This window comes from Cupressus sempervirens, chromosome 3 (genome assembly GCF_028749045.1).
Source record: "Cupressus sempervirens isolate cs-2001-9-10 chromosome 3, ASM2874904v1, whole genome shotgun sequence".
Classification (NCBI taxonomy): domain Eukaryota; kingdom Viridiplantae; phylum Streptophyta; class Pinopsida; order Cupressales; family Cupressaceae; genus Cupressus; species Cupressus sempervirens.
In genome coordinates this window covers 1,006,708,557-1,006,727,577 of record NC_143120.1, presented here as the reverse complement: position 1 = coordinate 1,006,727,577, position 19,021 = coordinate 1,006,708,557, and the positions used below count along the sequence as shown (strand labels likewise).

At 34.4% G+C, this 19,021-nt stretch overlaps 1 pseudogene across 1 annotated transcript; it reads left to right on the top strand.

Annotated features, from left to right (window-relative positions):
- Positions 1 to 17,501: 17,501 nt before the first annotated feature.
- LOC149570144 (protein PARTING DANCERS-like) lies at positions 17,502 to 18,821 on the top strand (annotated as a pseudogene). Its single transcript, XR_016361793.1, has 7 exons — positions 17,502 to 17,667; positions 17,745 to 17,833; positions 17,906 to 18,001; positions 18,098 to 18,192; positions 18,280 to 18,320; positions 18,392 to 18,473; positions 18,555 to 18,821. The product of XR_016361793.1 is annotated as a protein PARTING DANCERS-like (transcript).
- The last annotated feature ends 200 nt before the right edge of the window (positions 18,822 to 19,021 follow it).

The window sequence follows — 19,021 nt, the reverse complement described above, 5'->3', positions numbered from 1 at the left end:
GGTATCAGAGCTATGGTTTTATTATTGTAACCCTAGATTGAATCCATGGGAATGCATGAGAGGATAAAAGAAAAGGGGCAAGATATATGAATGATTTATTACAGATCTAAGGGATTTGGGTTTGCTGTTATGATGGGATGTTAAAAGATTTGGGCATGTGAAATTGTTGGAAAAAAAGATTTTTTCGGATGTTTCATTTAAATGAGGGTTTTGGGGGGTAGCATGCATAAATGACCTCCTGAGTAAAAACAGACCTCACCATTGGATCCGGGTCGACATTTCCATAAATTTTGATATATAATATGCCCTAGTTTGGCCATGTTCAGAGGAAATGAAAGACTTTTTTGGTTTCAGCACATGATGGCCATCAAATTTAATCCCGTCGAAATTTTCGTCACTGAAAAAATAAAAATGAAAAATCGTACTGAAAATGGTAAAAAGATTGTCTTAGTAAAATGGCCATAACTTTCTCTTAGAATATCAGATTTCAGAGTTCTTATAGGCGTTGGAAAGCTAATTCAGAGCACTACAAGATGGTGTAGGTTTGGTTTTGTGATTTTAAAATTTTGTTAGGTTTTAAGAGCCCTAAAGTCAGATGTTATTTATTTTAAGCACGGATTAGGGCATAACTTGGGCATACAGAGTCAAATTTTGGACTTCAAGTAGTCAACGGAAAGCTTTTGGAGAGCTCTACACATTGATTCAAATTTGGTGCAGGTTTGGCATGATTTATTTGGTGATATATTTATCTGAACAATTTATAGATATATGTTGACTATGGTAACATTGTGAGTTTATGGCATTGGAGATTTAAGATTTGATGTCATTGTATACTCAGTTCATATTTCAGATTGGTCTCATGATGATATGATTATCAGTGTTTGGTTTGGATATGTATGATGACTTGTTGGGTCTACAAGTTGTGCAGTGTTGTAAGCGGTCTATACTTACAAGTTGCATTTATAGCTTGGTTATGGGTTGTCTTTGCCCATTGATCTTTCATTATTGATGCATATTCAGATTGGTGGCTTGGATTTGGGTTGTCTATGCCTTAAGTCACATGATTTTCTGATTTTATCTTCATGTAGAAGGGATGAGATGTTGTTACCAGGTATAGTCATGGTAGAGGATTGTGGTTGACTATTTTATGCTGACAGGTTGGACATATTGAGAGCCAGATGCTCAGTTCATGGATGTGATCATGGTGTCATGGATTTTGGCATGACATGATTGATTATACAGGTACATCCTTGATTTCATTAGCTTGGATTTCTGATTCAGTTATGGTGGTATATCTTCTTGGTTGAGGATCATGGTTATTTGGTTTCTTTTGAGGAGTTCATGATGTGCACTTTGAGTTCTTTGATAGTTTGATGCCTTGGTTGATTCTCATGGTTAGAGGATAGGTTTTCATCATGATGTCATGGATAGCTTGGATACATGGTTTAGTGGGAGCTTGTGACAATGATGGGGTGACAGTGCAGGATTAGTTCCTGGTTTGGTTTATATCTTCTTAATTTGGAGAGGATGGATTTTATGATGCCATAGGTGACTTGGTACCACGGTTGAGTGGGAGTTTTTTGGCATTGATATATTTATTGAGTGTTTGCAGATGTTGGAGGTTTGTCTTAGATCCTGTTGCTGCAGAAGCATCTTTGACATTTGCATGGTGCACTTGTTATCTTCATGGTGTTTGAAGATGGTTAGATCTTGAGGACTCATGGAGTTCTTGGTTATCTTCATGGTGTATGGAGATGGTTTTTCTTGGTATGTGGACATGGTTTTCTTCATGGTGTGTGGAGATGGTTGCATCTTGAGGACTCACAAGGTTCTTGGCAAAGGTGTGGTTTATATTCTTTTATTTGGCATGTTATCCTTGGTGTGATGATGGTTTCATTATTATGTCATGGTATACTCTTGATACGCGTTTAGAGTTGTGACATGTTATGGTGTGTTCATGTGGAGCATGTTATCTCTTTGGTTGAGATGGTAAGATCATGTTGTCATGTTTATGTTCCTGAGGCCATGGTTGGAACTTTGACATTGATCTTGGTTTAGTTTCTTGGTATTGAGTACACTGATCATAAGCTGGATACTTCATAATATTGCTATGTTGCATTTGGAGTTGGCATGAATTGATTAGTTACAGGTGCTCATGGATACTTAGAGACGGTGGTGATGCTGATTTCTCTTGGATTAGAGAAGTATTTGTTGGGACAGTTGATGGTTTCAACAGGAAGTCCGAGTGGCAGTCACCTGATATGGACTTGAGAGGAGATTGTTCTTAGATGAGTCTTGGTTGGAGACTTGGGTATCTTGATGAGCATTCTCATTCCCCACTCTTGGTCTACTTGGCGGTTTGTTACTTGAGAGGTATAGCCCATTGTTTTCTCTCAGTTGCATTATATTTATGCTTGTCTTTCATGGATATGGATCTTGAGCTATGGTACATGAGTTAGTTCTAGAGGGTTCATTTGAGAGATGGTTTAGCATTGGTTATCTCCATGTGCATATGTTGTTATGCTGGTTGAGTTTGGGAGATGGTTTTATATTGGGCATTTTCCTTGGATTAGGAATGGCTATTCCTTGGTTTAGGAATGGTTTTATTGAGTTTGATCTTCTTGTGAGAGGCTTACATCCATGATGAGTTATATGGTATGGTTTGGGTGTTGTTGAGGCTTCTTGTTGGGGTTTTATGGAGGAGATCATACTTGCACAGTTTACATCTAGAGGTGTGTGTAGAAGGACATGATACAGGTTTGATTTGCATGGTTTCTTCGGTCTTGGTTATCTTCTTGATGTTCAGTTTTGACTACATTGGATTTGAGATTGGTTGGAGATTGTGATCACTGGTTTGTGCTCATGTATGTCATGTGAGAGACGACATGGTTATTCCTTTATCTCTTTCCTTTGTTGGTTGTGGAGAATTTGAGAGACTATTAGAGACTTGTTATAAGAGTTGTTCTTGCAGGATATTGGTTTATGTATTGTGGATGTCCTTGATGCTACATGGATTCACTTCTTTGAGATGTGTTGAGTGGATTGGTTATAGATTTGACATTATCTTTTGCAGTGAGAGCTTCTTGGTATATATGTGGCAGGTATTGCTCTTGAAGCTTGTGATTGCAGGTTATAGATTGGATATGTCGGTGATATGAGATTCACTTGTAATACCTTTGAGGTATGGATAGTTGGATGGGTTTGGCTCTTTGATGTGGGTGCTATTTCAGCTATGGATATTTTGACAACTACGGATACATGTGATTACCTTTGGATCAGGTTTTTTGTGCTTGGAATTTCAGTTGGTACAGGATTTTATGATCTTCTAATGCAATAGGTTGGGTGGCTTTCTCTTTGGATGGCTTCTATGTATGTCCAGTGGGAGTGGCATAATAGGAGGTGAGATCATTCATGTTTGAGATGCTGGATACTTTGATTTTGTTGCGGGTACCAGGATGGAGCACTTGGTGTATTTTGATCCATGATGGTGGATGTGCTGGGAGAGATTGTTCCCTTGTTCATTTATGTGGCTATGGATTGACCCTATGCAATGTATACAAGTGGGAGATTGTTGAGATAATGGGTGTTGCACACATTGCATAATATTGTTATTTTATTATTTTATTTTATTATGTAATGTTGTACCTAGATGGATGTGCAACATGTAAAGATTCCCATGGATGAGTTGTATTGTAACATTGTGATAATATTTCATGTAATTATTTAATATTGGGGAAAAGAATTAAATGCCCAATATTAAATGTGGGGTCAGTGGGTTAGGTAGCACATGGTTTTAGCACATGGTTTATGTAATACCACTTGGTGGTTTTGTGGGACTTGCTACTATATAAGCAGCCACAAGGGTAGTTGTTGTATAGAGAGAGAGAGAGAGTGACAAGGAGAAGACAAAAGGCAAGAGTCGAGCAGGACAAGGCTTGACAGGTTAGCCAAGGGAGCATTTGTGAAAGTTGAAAGCATGGCATGGGATGTGTGGATTCATGCTTGTTCACATAGTTTGCTCGGTTGTGGCTATGGCCATGAAGGCTTCCATGGTTGTATGGCAATGGTATTTTTGCTGAATAATACATGGTGATGGATGCTTTTAGAGGCTGGGTTTTTTCCTTCAATGAGGGTTTCCCAGGGTATATCTTGTGTCACAATTTTGTGGGTATGTTGTCTATTCTCTTGCATGTGGATTTTAATTCCATATTTATTTCAGATCTATTATGGGTTATGTGGAAACGGTTATATTCTTTGTTGCCAAGTTTCCTTACACAAGTTGCACATCTATCACCTGATTTTCAATGATCTTTCCAAGTTTGAAAGCTTCCATCTTTAGATCTTTTCCTCCAAGCTGTTAGGCTTTTCCTTATGAGAACCTAGATTTTCTTTGATACCAATTGTTGAAATATTCAAATATGAAAAGAGTACTTATGAGAGGGAGGGGGTGAATCATAAGTATCACACTTTAGCCAATAAAACTTTTAACTGAAAGTAAATTACATGCATGTAAATACATCAAATAAACATGTAACTAAACACATGCATCAATAACTCATAACACTGGAATTTGGTAACCCGAAAACCCTCCAAGAATAAGAAGGTAAAACTAGGGTGGGGATGACACCCACAAAATTTATTGCAGAAATATTGTTCAACCACTTCTGATGGTCTGCCCTGTTAAAGGCTTTACACTGTGTCAATAGTGACCTGGTTAGCGGATTTACAAACACTTAACATGAAGTGTCACCCTATTAAAGGATTTAATCACCTAATTAAGGATTTACAAAATAGTTGTTAAGCTAACCTATCACCATAGGATTTTCATTCTAATACAATTGCTAGAAAGTATTAGGTACAATGAACCTGATTGATTACAATCCTTGATTGCTGAATGCAAGCACCTGTTCTGCTTTCTCTAATCTTGATCCTTTTTGTTATCTGATAATCCTCGCTTTCGAAAAAGAAAAATTTCTTGTGCACCCTTATATATCTTCTCTCACACCTCTTATTTATAATGAAATTTCATCTTCTTTATAAAGACATTTGAGAATTTAGGGTTAGGTATGGATCTACGATCCATATTCAATCTCCATTTTTCACTCATTATTTGCATTTATTCTATTGGTTGAATGCCTTCATCATTTTTCTTATTGGCTGCATGTGGATTGCATAGGAAAATTAAAATATTCGATCTCATCATTAAATCCTTCGAGATTTACCTTATGTCGGCTGTAAAAACTGTTTGCATCATAGTTTGTGCAATTACAAACTCTTATGCTAATCTATTGAGTTACTCAACTCCTGAAGTATTGCTGATACTCAGCACATGTTGTTTCCTGGATAGCTCAGCACCTTAACAAAATTGTATCACTTGGCACCTTATATTACTCAGCACTTGTGAACACTCGGCACCTTATGTTACTCAGCACCTTAAGTTGCTCGGCACTTATACTTCACTTAGTATCTCGGTATCTGATCTTCACTCGGTATCTGAAAACTACTCGGCATATGAAGATCACTCGGCACTTGTTGTGACTCGGCATGCATGATGTACTCGGCTCCAATGTGGAATATGATTAAGTGTGTTGGCACTCAAGTGTCAAAAACCATTATGAGGTTAACAGAGTTATAAGGTATTTGAACAAATTTTGAAATTTTGTACACATGCAGAGCAGAATGATTAATATACACATAAGGTCAAATCAATAATGTCTAATTAAGTGTTTTTGACACTCATGTCAAAGGGGGAGATTGTTGGTCTTAGTTTGGTTTTGACATTTGAGTGTCAACACCCTTAACCACTTTTTACATTGAAGCTGAGCCACAGCATGTGCTGAGCCAGAATTCCAATAGGTGCTAAGTGACTTCAAGTGCCGAGCATTATACAAGTGCGGACTGACTTTAGGTACCGAGCATTATACAGGTGTCGAGTGATATATAGGTGTTGAGTCATAATTGATGCCAAGAAAGTTATAACACTTCATGTGTCAAGTGAGCAAGAACTATGCATGTGCCGAGCAATACATAATGTAATAGGTGTCAAGGGAACTAGGATCAAACATGTGTCGAGCACCAATAATCCAATATGTGTCAAGTAACACAGAATGAGCATACGAGTTTGTGGCTTCACAAACTCATATGTAAACCATTTTTTGAGCTAACATAGAAGGATTTCAAATGATAATAAGGATAAGAACAAAAAAAATTATTTCCTATGCAATCAACATGCAACCAATAAGAAAAATGGAGAAGGCATGCAACCAATGAGAAAAGTGCAAGGAATGAGTGGGAATTAAAGAATCAATATGGATCATAGATCCATACCTAACCCTAATTCTACAAAGTCTTTATAAGAAGGCTTAGACCCCATGATTTTATGTTGTTGAATAGAAGTTAAGGAAGTTGCTAAGCATATAGAAAAATTGTAGAACAGGGCAAGCAGCAGGGACATCAAAGACTTAGTGAATTGAGCAGTAATTACTTATCCACTTGATCAGAACATAACAAGGGCTACGAACAAATATTAGATCAAGCAAGGATCACATCAGAATGTGCAAATCAAGTGTCTAAAATCAGTAATTGAAGATTGTAAGCAATCAAGTCAAAGATTTCTAATACTCTCTAGCAATTGTATTGGATAGTGGAAAATCCGATGTTGATAGGTTAGCTTAACAACTATTTTGTAGATCCTTTGAAGAGGTGACTAAATCCTTTAACAGGGTGACACTTCATGTAAAGTGTTTGTAAATCCTTTAACCAAGTCACTATTGACACAGTGTAAAGCCTTAACAAAGTAGGCCTTTAACAGGGTAGACCATCAAAAGTGGTCAAACAATTATTGTTGCAGTGATTTTGTGGGTATCATCCCCACCCTAGTTTTACCTTCTTGTTCCTAGAGGGCTTCTAGGTTACCAAAATTTTGGTGTTATGTGTTATTGATGCATGTATTTACTTTATGATTATTTGATATGTTTAAATGCGTGCAGTTTACTTTCAGTTGTTTGTTTTAAAGGATTGTGAAAAGGTTAAAGTTTGTTACTTCTGATTCACACCCCCCCCCTCTTAGAAGTACTCTTCCCATTTGAATATTCCAACAATATATAAAAGACATATGTTTTGAAAATAGTAACAGTTCAATTTTCAATTTTGCCTATTTTTAGGTTTACATATAATTCAGTTTTGAAGTCTAAAATTTCAAGTTTGAAAATATACAACTAAAATTTTAAGTTCTATTTTAGTTCAACTAGTTCAAGTTTCAGTTTGAATAGGATACAGATAACAGTTTAAATTTTAATTTTCTTCAACTAGTTAACAATTAGTGGCATTCCAATATACCTAGAGCTCCCAATGTAGAACTTTGTCTCTAATATCAGATGTAACTCCCCGCCAAGGGATCCAAAAGAATTAACCTAAAGTTTTTCTAAATTTGCTAAACATTTTTTTTTTAAAACAAGAATAACATACACGCCAAACATAAAGTAGCGAAAGCAATAACATACGATCATCTATAAGCATACATAATAGATTATATTCCTTAAGGATCCCAAGATGTTGAGTCACATTTTTATTTAATTAATACTAAGTCTACAAATACCATGTCCATATGAAAGAATAATTAAAAGTCTAAAGTCCATTTAAATAATATACATTTGATCCAAATGCCACATGGCAATAAAATTTAGAATGCTCAATCATCCATTGTACATGTCACAGGGTATGAAAGGCTAAAAGAATATACATTTATAAAAATAGATTGCATTATCCTCCTTGGATCCATGATATAAAGTACAATGCAATAAATGAAACCATCCATAATAAGATATAACTATCCATCATAAAGATACAACCATCCATCATAATAAATAGAGATAGAAATAAAGGAAATGCAGACAAGGAAACTCCAGCCACGGTAGCAATAGACGGATCTCAATGGTAATAGTAAAAAGCACCACCACCCGACCGTGTGGTAACCCAAAAAGGCCCACTCCCACCACATTGAGAAGATAGTCTCAAGTCCCAAACAGTATATCAATCCAACATTCAAAAGAAATCTCTAAGTCCAAGAAGCCCTAAAAGTAATCTAACTTAAAGGTTCCAAGATAAATTGACATCTAGACCCAGAGGCACACAAAGAAACATAGGAAACCTACTATGTAAGCAGGCAAGTGTCATCGCACGAATCAATGCTAGAGTTACCTTAGTAATCTCTCAGGACCCTGACCCCCTAGTGATCCATATGCGACACTAGTATCCTCTCATACTGACAAGTCATACTAACGATCCATGGTTGCAACCAAGCGTTCTCTCTACTCCCATCCTAATTTGTACTAGCACTCAAGGCATGGGTGAGAACATACATAGACTCTTATTAAGTTCATTTTACTCTCGTTTAGTGTAGTTTTTTCACTTATTAAACAACTTACAATGGGTTACCCTGGCAACCACTTAGGGCCCTAGCCTCCATTGTAAGCCACTTCCCGACATTACATATAGACAACCTACCCTAGGCTCATAAAAATATAAATCAAAGAATCATATAAAATCACCTCAACCATATGCAAGTGACTGGAAAACATCAAAAGATAATTCACAATGACACATCAGTTCTCTATGAGCAACTGGAAAGCATCCCAAAAATAATTGATTGAAGACTCAAAATGGTTAAGTCAAATATGTCATAGCATGACATCACCAAGAACAAATCATACAAACACCTCAGCCCTATGAAAGTGACTAGAATGCAATCCAAATACAATTGATTGAAGACTCAAAAAGGTTAAGTCAAGTATGTCATACATTCACCTTAGCTTCACACAAGAACGCTGGAAAGCAATAACAAAAAATGAATACAAACTCATTATAGAGCATACCAAAAATATTACCATGGTTGGGTTTAAAAAATCACGTCCAATTCAGCAAAATACCATAATCACAAAACTCCCAAGCCTCTAGTAGACGTCCTAAACTGGTGAACACTCTAGTCAACCCAAACCCAAAGTATAAACATGTATAGATAACAAAGTGTAGGTTTCATAGTTTAGTTTGATTTTGAAAGCATATAGTTGAGTTAAATGTAAGGTTTCAGTTTCCATTTCAATGTACATTTCAAGTAAAAAGATTCTTTGTTTACCCTACAAGTTAACCCATTCATTTATTTGAATAAAAATGCACAGTTACCCATAATTGATTTTAGGGTAATTTTCTAAAATACTCCAAGGGTAAATATTTATTTAAATTATTAAAGTATACTTATTAATTTTATATAAAATAACTTATAATTTTATTAAAAATCAAAGTTATTAATAATAATTAAATAAATTTTATAACTTTATTACATAACCTCCATTATTAAATAAACTTAATTAAATTAAATTAAATCAATTAATAATTATACAAAACTAATTATATTACCATTCATTATTAATTTATTAAAATTAATAATTATCATTAAACAACTTATATTAAAACTTATTAAAACTTATTAAATAATTATTAATAAACTTCTTAACAAATAATAATTTAATTTAAAAATATTTTTATTTTAATAAAAAATACATTTAAAAAAAATAAAAAAGAGAAGCGATTTTAATATCACTGCTGCTCACGACAGTCGTTGCCATGACAACAGGTCCTGCTTTCACGGTAGGGCCTGTCGTGACAGCAAGTACCCTAATGTACATGGCAAGGTTCTACCATACGACAGCCTTAGGGAGATGAGGTAAGGAGGGGGTGGGGAGTTGGTGGCCCCCGCCCACCTCTCTCTCTCTCTCCATATATATATATATATATATATATATATATATATAATTATTTTTATTTTTATTTTTTTAAATAAAAAATTTTATAATTATTTCATACAAACCTCTTCCAATCTTTAATATATATATATAATTTTTTAATATAAGTTCCAGCTTTAGTCAGATAGAGGAAATACGACCAATGGGTTGAAATCTCAATAGGAATTTTTGAATTTAATACAAATCCCTTCCTCATTAAATTTCCACTTTTAAATCTACTAAAGAAGGAATCTAATTTAATCTTTTAATCTTCTTGTGTACAGAAGGTTTAACATACAAATTAGAAATTCACAATGGTAAAACATCTATCACAAAAATTATTCAGATAACCATTTGACAGTCACAATGAAAATAGGAAAAGAACAAGCGTAATAAATTGTGTGAATAATCACAAGCATCTACCTAGACTCTAATGCTAATTGCTAAGGCAAAGAATATTGTGAGAGAAATTTCTCCTCTCCAAACCTTCTCTTTTCTGAAATTATTTTCCTCTTCCAAAATTTGTGGTCCTTCGAAAATGAACCCTCAAATTGTGATATGGAGTTCTCTCCTAAAATCTTGGCACTAATTGTGTGATCACCCGAGAGAACTCATTGCTCACTAGACTTCAACTCTATATTATTTTTTTCATGCACATTTAATAAATTATAAAATAACTTTATTTAATTTCACTTGACTTCTCTTTTCAATTAATTTATTAAATTTTAATCTCATGCATGCATTATGCAATCTTAAATTTTTTAATAAATTAATATTTTTTCACTTCTTAATTTATTTTCAAAATGTTTAATTGATAAAATATTTATTAACTAAGGCAAGAGCCTACAACACAATGGTAAATTGTGAGCCTCTTATCTAGGAGGTCTTGGGTTTGAAACTACTCAAGATTAACTAAAAATTGTAATAATTAATCATAAAAAATAATAATAATTAACCTTGGCTTCTGCCTCTTATTGATAATATATATATAAACTTAAATAATAATAATGTTTAGCATTTATTTAAAAATGAACTCTAAAAATATTATTATTAAATTAAATAAATATTATCACGTTTTAAAATTAACTTATAACTTTTATCTTTAGATTTAATTCTTTTTACTTAATCAATTTCCCCTATTAATTAAATATAATTAAATATTAAAAATACCATAATAATTTTCTATTAAATTAAATCATTTAATTTGACTTAATTAATAAAAAAATTACCAAAGACTTATAAAACAAATCATGAAAACCCATCATAGAAAAACACATACAAGATCAAACTAAAGGGTTATAATCACGAATTAACGTCATATGACACATTCAGAAGGTAAACGACTCAGATACTTATCCTAAATTTCTAGGATAAATGGGTTCAAGGGTTTAGGATTTGGACTTAAGAATTTATCTCCCCTCTCTTACCATTGAGATAATACGATAGGGTACGCTCATCCTAGCAATTCAAGGAAGTTGATACTTAGTACCTATAATCTGCATAAAATCCATGCATGTACAAACACAATATTCTAAACTAAACAGACAATGGCAGGAAGTGGTGCATCGTGTAGATTCCGACTAGTAGGGTACTACGACTCCCTTCCTTAACCGCATCAGAAATGCCATACATAAAGAAAACATACACACACACCATACACATGCAATATGAGGTAAGTATCCATAAGAAAACACATATGATAATCCATCTAACTAATCATCATCAATAATTAAAATCACTATAATCATCATCATGCATACATGAAGTATAGAGTACCAAGTAATCTCAAAACAATACTACCAATAATCAAACATAAAACTAGCCTAAAAGAGTTCCACAATGATAAGAGAAATGTAAACTAGGGGCAGGCACTACATAGATGTTCCTAATATTAATGTAGGTTTTGGACAAACCTAATCTAATGATAAAAGGATCATTTAATAGTATTTTATGTAAAAGAAAATATAGTTTAAATCCAACTATTATCATCAAACTCTTGATATTAAATTGACTTCAAATGGTATTTTAAAGTCTCTTAATAAAACAATAGAAGCAACAAAAACCCTTAGCACAATCTACTAACTAACTAGTCGATAGGCTACTTATCTGGGGTTCCTTTACCGGGAAGTGTCCTATTCGGCTCGGCAAATGGTTCAACCTGTGAAATGTTTGGCCAAAAAATTAAATGGAGATTTCTACAACATGGCAAGGTTGTTTATATGCCACATAGTTGCTTGGAGGGAGCACAGCCAGCTGCCCCGCCAAGGTGTTACTAGCAGAGAACACCCGACATATAGAGGAGGGAGGCCATAGAGTAGTGTTAGATACCACCATCATGAGGAAGGAATTTTAGAGTTTTTTTATGACAACCGTATGGTTCATGCCTTCTCACGCTATTGTGTTGCTTGTAGATGATCACCCTGGTTGCAAAGGATAGAGGGCATAGAGTTTCTTAACAACAACATCACTTCAACTCAACAATGCAAGAGGGGATGGTGAATCTTGATATTGCTTATAAAATAATAATTTGGAGAAGAGAGAGAGACAATTGGAGTGTGCACCATTAATGGATATTACCCTCACCTTTAGTGTTTTGCATGCATGTCCAAGTGGCCTGGCTCCATATTTGCATTGCATTTCCCCCATTTCATTGTCTCAGACAAGTTTGGGGAGGCCTAATGATGAGCAGCAAGCACAAAATGTGAGGGACATTGTATCTTGTATCATGTTTCATTTTGTTTTATTTTGCCATAATTTTTTATGCAAATCCTTCTTTTTGACATAAGAGTTGTTAACCCTTCATTTCTTTTAGGAATTCCATTGTAGGAATTTTGTGTTCCAACTATCGCTTTCTATGTTACATTTAAACATTCTCACACTTTAGGATTTATGTTTGAATTGCAATGCTTCTGCTAGAGACAAGGTTTACGGGGTCTCGTCAATGTTTATTTTCTGTTGCAAATTTGAGATCATATGCTCTAAGATATTATACTAAATTTGTGTATAATTTTTTATTTCAAATTTAATATTTTCTATTCCAATCTAGAAAGGTTCACAATTAATTACAATTTTTATTTGGTGTTGTTAGTGTTATGATGTTGTTGCTAAGAACAGGGACTCTGAAAGAGCATGGCTAGCACACGCATCTGAGGGACATGTAAGGATTTTTAAAAATCCTTGCTTAGCCTATGAACTTTGGCAGTATCTAAGAAAATTCATCTACATTTTTGTTCATCATTCTCATCATGCATTTGTCATAATTCATTTTCTCAATGTATTTTATGTCAATTGTATGCTTCTTATCAAGATTCAAATTTCTTGTAGTCTCTTATTTATTTGTCAAGAACACAACATTCTCACAAGTTTTAGGATTCTTGGCTACATGTTACAATAAATTCCAAAATAAACTTTCTTGGTTGGGTGAAGATATCTTTTACAAGTTAGTAAGTTCTTATTGGCTTTAATGATCAGGGTCGTTGCCTTTGATAGCTAAATTTTACAGATTCCTTGCATGAATTGAACTGATATATTTCCATATTTGTTTGTTCATCACTTTTCTTGCAGATTTTTACACAATGAAATATGAGCAGAGATTAGGAGCTATATGTCTCGCACAAAAAGCACCCACACATTTCTAAGAGTTGAAAATGAAGTGCTCATAAAGTAGATGAAATTAATAAAGGACCAGTTATCATATTTGGATGATCGTATAGCCATTAGAGCTGATTTCTTGAGGATGAAAAAGGTCATCAAATACTTAAAAAAGAAGTTATCAGCATTTGACAACATGGAATTATGCCCATCTGATCAAGAAAGATTGAAATTACATCTGGATTTTAAAAAACCCTTGGTGGAATTAGCTATGAAGGCTAGGTATATGAAGACCTCATGCTCAATAAGGCCAAAGAGGAAGAGGAAATACATTGAATTGGAAATAGGCAGTCAAAAGAGGGCTTCAAGTGTTTGATTGACATAAGCATTGTGGCCACTTGAAGATTTACCACCATTAACGGTCAGGGCAAAATGACCGCCAATAGAAAGTATTTTTGAAAAACATTCATCTTTTTATTTTGGTATTTGATGATTAATCAAAGAGCTTGAAATATATGAACTTTTCCGCCTTTACTTCTATTTGTTTTGTTTCCTTTGCTATTGCTTGTATTCTCAAGAAATTTAACATTTAAATCAAAAATTAGGAAGCTCTTAGTCTGGATCGTTTCTACATAAAAAATACATATATTAGGGTTCTGGAAGATAATACATATATTAGGGTATTGGAAGATAATGCTAGATTTGATTTCTTCCTCACAATAAATTGGTTTTAAATGATAAGTCGAATGGATGGAGATAATTTTTAACGAATTAAATTTGCAAGGCAGAGGATTACAACTACGATTTTTAGATAATTATAGACTTATTTACTCACTTATTTATAATCCTAATTTTGATATACAAAATTGTGTTGGCATGTTGATAGAAAAGGGGATTACTCGCCCTTCAAAAAAGGGGTTCTTTTCTAAATTAGTACTTCAATTTGTAGCGATTAGAATCTACGTTTTGAGTGTTGGTGGAGTAATGATATCAAAGAGAGATTAGTGGATTTTTTGATAGGAACTGGATGCAAAGTTTTGATTTGGACTAACAAGTTATTTAAATTGCAAAGGGTAACTAGCTATTCTGGCTAGTAAAATTAACAACAGAGTACGGGTATTTTTAAAAATTGACTTAGGATTTTGGTTCACAAACTTCCTTGTTCTTTATAATTGCTCCTATATTTGCATATGTAACTTGCAAATGAATCATTAACATAACGGACACAGATACCTAAATTTTTAATCAAGCAAGGAATGACCATTTTTTGACCATTTTTATGAATCCTATTGCTCAACTTACAAAAGTTATAAGAGAAACTACACTGGGGCAATGGAATGACCAGGAGAATTAGGACTAGGTGGGATGCAAACAAGCTCACCAAATAGAAGCACCAATATATCATGTGTTTGAGCTACAAAAGGAATATTGTTTAGTCTTGTGTGGGTTGTAGATCTCAAAGTGATCATTTTCATGAAGAGCGTTAGGTCAATTAGTCAATTCACTAACTTTCTTGTCTAATGCAAAATTCCCATTCACAGATTTTACAACTCAAATAAATTATACAATTCTGTTGTTTTGTTGGGAGATCAAACATGTTTTGTGCTTTTTTGCTGCAGCTCCTCATTGATAGGTGTAAGAGGGATGTATTGGGCTTTCAGTTAAATAAATTATACAATTTTGTTGTTTTGTTGGGAGATCAAACATTGTTGGTTTTTTTTGGCTGCAACTCCACATTGATAGGTGTAAGTGTGATGTATTGGGCTTCCAAAAGCCCTAAATCTTGGCTTCAATATGTTTTCTTACATGTTTGTTTGAATTTCTTGGCTTAATGTATTTCCACGATTGCATAAATTATTTATTCAAATAAAATTCATATAAATGAACTTATTATTGATTACTAGACTAAATCCTAATATATTGAATGTGTATTGCATTTGTGTGTTGTTTGTAACTGTGAAATATAATATAATATAAACAATAATTTCTCTAAAATATAATTTATTAGAACTTTTCAAACATTGTATGATTACGTTATTATATTTTATTATTTTAGATTTTGGTTGCATAATATTGTTTGTAAAAAAAATGTATTGTAATTTTTTTATCTTATTGGGAATTCATTTTTTTTTTGTCAGTAACAATATTTTATATTTATTTATTAAAGACTTTTAAAGATACATATATAGGCTAGAAACAATAGCCTTCCCATAAACTTTTTTACAACTTATATCATCTTCATCTAAACATCTATCTTGTATACATATTCAACTATTGCCCATTTGATCAGGCTTACACATGCTACACATTACTTTATCAAAATTTATAGGATTTTATATGAAACCCTAAAAAAATCCTGCATCCAGCCCTTCTTCGCCTTTGTCCAAAATCTGCAAACATTCTTCACTTTCGTTGCTCCTTTGCCCACTTTTGCGTTGGCGGATCTATCCTTTGATTATCCTCTACTGCCACAAATTCTAAGTTTCGTCAGCATGAACCTATCCCCATAGCTTTTTCGCTTTTCTTTTGCAGGCTCCCAACCCTCTGTTATTTTCTTTGATTTCCTTCTTTGTTCTTGACGAGAAGCTTGCCACCCCAAAACATGACTTCAAAACCCCAAAAATTTGGACCGCATCCCTCTAGTTTTCATCGATGAACAACAAGAGAAAAGCAAAACGCAAAACTTTGGCCACCCTTTTTGTCCATCCCTTTCTTTGTAAATGTGAATCTCCTCCATCGACCCGAGCCACACCACTCTTATTTTTTCCTTGTAAGCTTCCTTGTCCACCCCAGTTGGCCACCAAATAAAACCAAATTTTCCTCGCACTTTTCCCTCATCTTCATCTACATAGCACTCGCTGTAATTGAAGCCCTTCTCCAGCCATGCCCATTCCAACAAGGAATCAATCCCAACAATCAAATCTTTTGGGAATAGCGACTTCATCACCCATTCCACTTCTTCTTCCAAGAACGCCAATTCTAGTCCCCATGCCATCACCATTTCTTCAATATCCACATTAATTTTCTAGTGGTGGGTTGAATTTTGGAACAATTCTCCAACCATTCCCTTCACTGCCTCCCAAACACCTTCTGATGGGCATTGAAGTAGTAGTCACAATCTCTAATTCTGGACCGGGCTGAAAAGCATCCTCTACTGTCTGGACTTTCAAAAGGTGAAGGTAGCTTCCATATCTGGTCTCTATATTTTCCTTGCCTGTCACTTTCACCAGAATTTGGACTTTACTATTCAAGTTTGTTAAAAGTTACCTTTTCGGCTACTTTGTTTTATAACGTTTTGTTTAGCTCGCTTTTTGTACTCTATCTCATTCACCAACTAAGTCTAATTATTCTTTCCTTTTCTTTTTAGCCTATCTTTTCATTATGCAGGCATTTATTTCAGATCGCCCAAATCTTTCCTCTTTACTCTAATATGACAGTCATTTTAATCGTATTTTTATTAGGAATTCTTGAAGACATTATATCTATCACATTTTTTATGAAACTAATCTAGATCCACCAAAATGATACACAATTAAGAATTCTAATGTAAAATTTAATGTCAATTTTGAAGTGATAATTTATTTTACTTATACTCTTTTGTCCCCTTTATACAATCCAAGACACATTAATTTCTAAAAATATTGTGAACAAAGTGAAAGGAGGTTAAAACCTCTTAAGTCTTCTGAGCCTTTGGGAGTTTTTCTTTTGTTTAGTCTTTATCCCATTGTAAAAAGTTTATTCCATGATTGCAAGCCAAATTTGGAGAGAAAATTCTTCATACATTTCTTAGATCAATCTCTCTACACTTGTCGTGAGAGGAAAGATATCTCATTAATAATGGTGCACATACCCCCTTACCTTGACGGAGAAGTGGAATTGTGGATATTATAAAGATGAGTAGAATATTTTACAATCGGCCAATCCTTGAACCTGTTAGATACAAGTGCTAGTAATTAATTAAATTAACCAAAAGAAACTTCAACTTAACTAATACTCCCTCCGTGGTTAGAGTCCATAACCACATCCATACCCTTTCACCCATTAACGTAACTAAGTTCCATCCCTAACGAAAGGGCTGGGGATTTCTCCTATAAAAAGGATTAATAAATGTGAAGGGCAAATCTTATTGCAAAGGAAGACTAGTTCAGAGAGAGAAGAAATGGCGGGAGCAGGAAAGAAGGCTGGAGTTTGTATCATAAATTCGAAATGGAGAGATAAGAATCCTCATCTGATACATCCGCTCTCTTCCCTGCTCAGGGCAGCTAATTACACACTTAATTTCAACAAGATTTCGCCTGTAATTGCCCTAACACTAGCTTCTTTACTTTTCCAAACCCTTTGCATGCTATTTACGCCATGCTTCAATTTTTTCAGGACTTCATTTGCAATACGGCGGGGGTTTCAGTCGCTTTCATCTTCATCACAAGCTGGAAATCCGGACATCTCACGGAAGATTTTAATAGGTTTAAAGCTCCTCTGTACATCTTCGTTGATTATTTGTAAGGATTCTTTTCATTAATCCCTTTTCTTGACAGAATTGAGAAGATGAGAAGTCAATTTGGGAATTTGTATGTGATTGCGAGTATTCGTACAGAGGAGGACAACCAGGCCTTCATACATTCTTATTTCGGGTAAGGAAATAGAGAATGCCGCCAATTTGCTTTGCCTTCTGTCCGTGGTGAAATTTCTCCGATATATAAGGTTTTGTTTAATTTTTGGAAGATCAGGTCAGGTATGGCTCTACAGAAGCCTGCATTCGTAGCAGTGCGCGATCCTTGCATGGGATTTGAGAAGATGCTGAAATTGGCACTTATTCATGAAGGTAATTCACTTCTTTAACTCCCGTCTTTCTCTTGCCTCGTGCATTTTCATGATTATCTCGTCAACTATTATTTGTGCTCTGTTTTAGAAATCAAACGGCACGATGCGGTTGCAAAGATCCAAACTGAGGTGAGTAACTTTGCATATTTGTATTTGTATTAAATTATTTACAAATCCTTAAGTCGCTCGTTCTTTTGAAGCGGAAGACATTAGTTGAAAGTGTGGAGGCTTGCATTGAAGTGTTCAGGCATTCCCGGGATCGATACTCATGATGCTCACACGGTAATACTATAATCGTATAATAGAACGCACAACATATTTTATTTTATTTTATTTTACCTCGTGAGCAAATTCCATTTGCAGTTGATGCAGGGCATAGGCTCAATTGAGGCGATCTCCAAGGCATCCAAGAAAAAAGTACTGGAGAGCACAGATCTTTCGGATGCCAAAGCAGAAAAAGTTGTCAAATTCTTAGTCCCAAATTCAATTAGCCCAAAATTTCATCGGAGACTAGTCTCCGATTCACGAGCAGATATAAATAATGCACGAATTGAAACTTTTTCTTAGTCCTCGATTTACAGATATTCAAATTTAAGGCTTCTAAGTGTCAGGTGAAAAGATCTTAATTCCAGCAAGGTTAGCATTTGTTTTGTTTGGTTACGAGTAGGCCGTGGGTTGAACCTGCGCTACTCACTGTAACTCTACAATTTATAGCCGAACCGCTTGTAATTGTATGGTTTAGATGAAGGGAAGCCTGTTCCATTTTATATGACTGGACGATGATTGTAGATTTTTTGTGAGAATTTCTCACATTGTTGTAGAAATCTTAA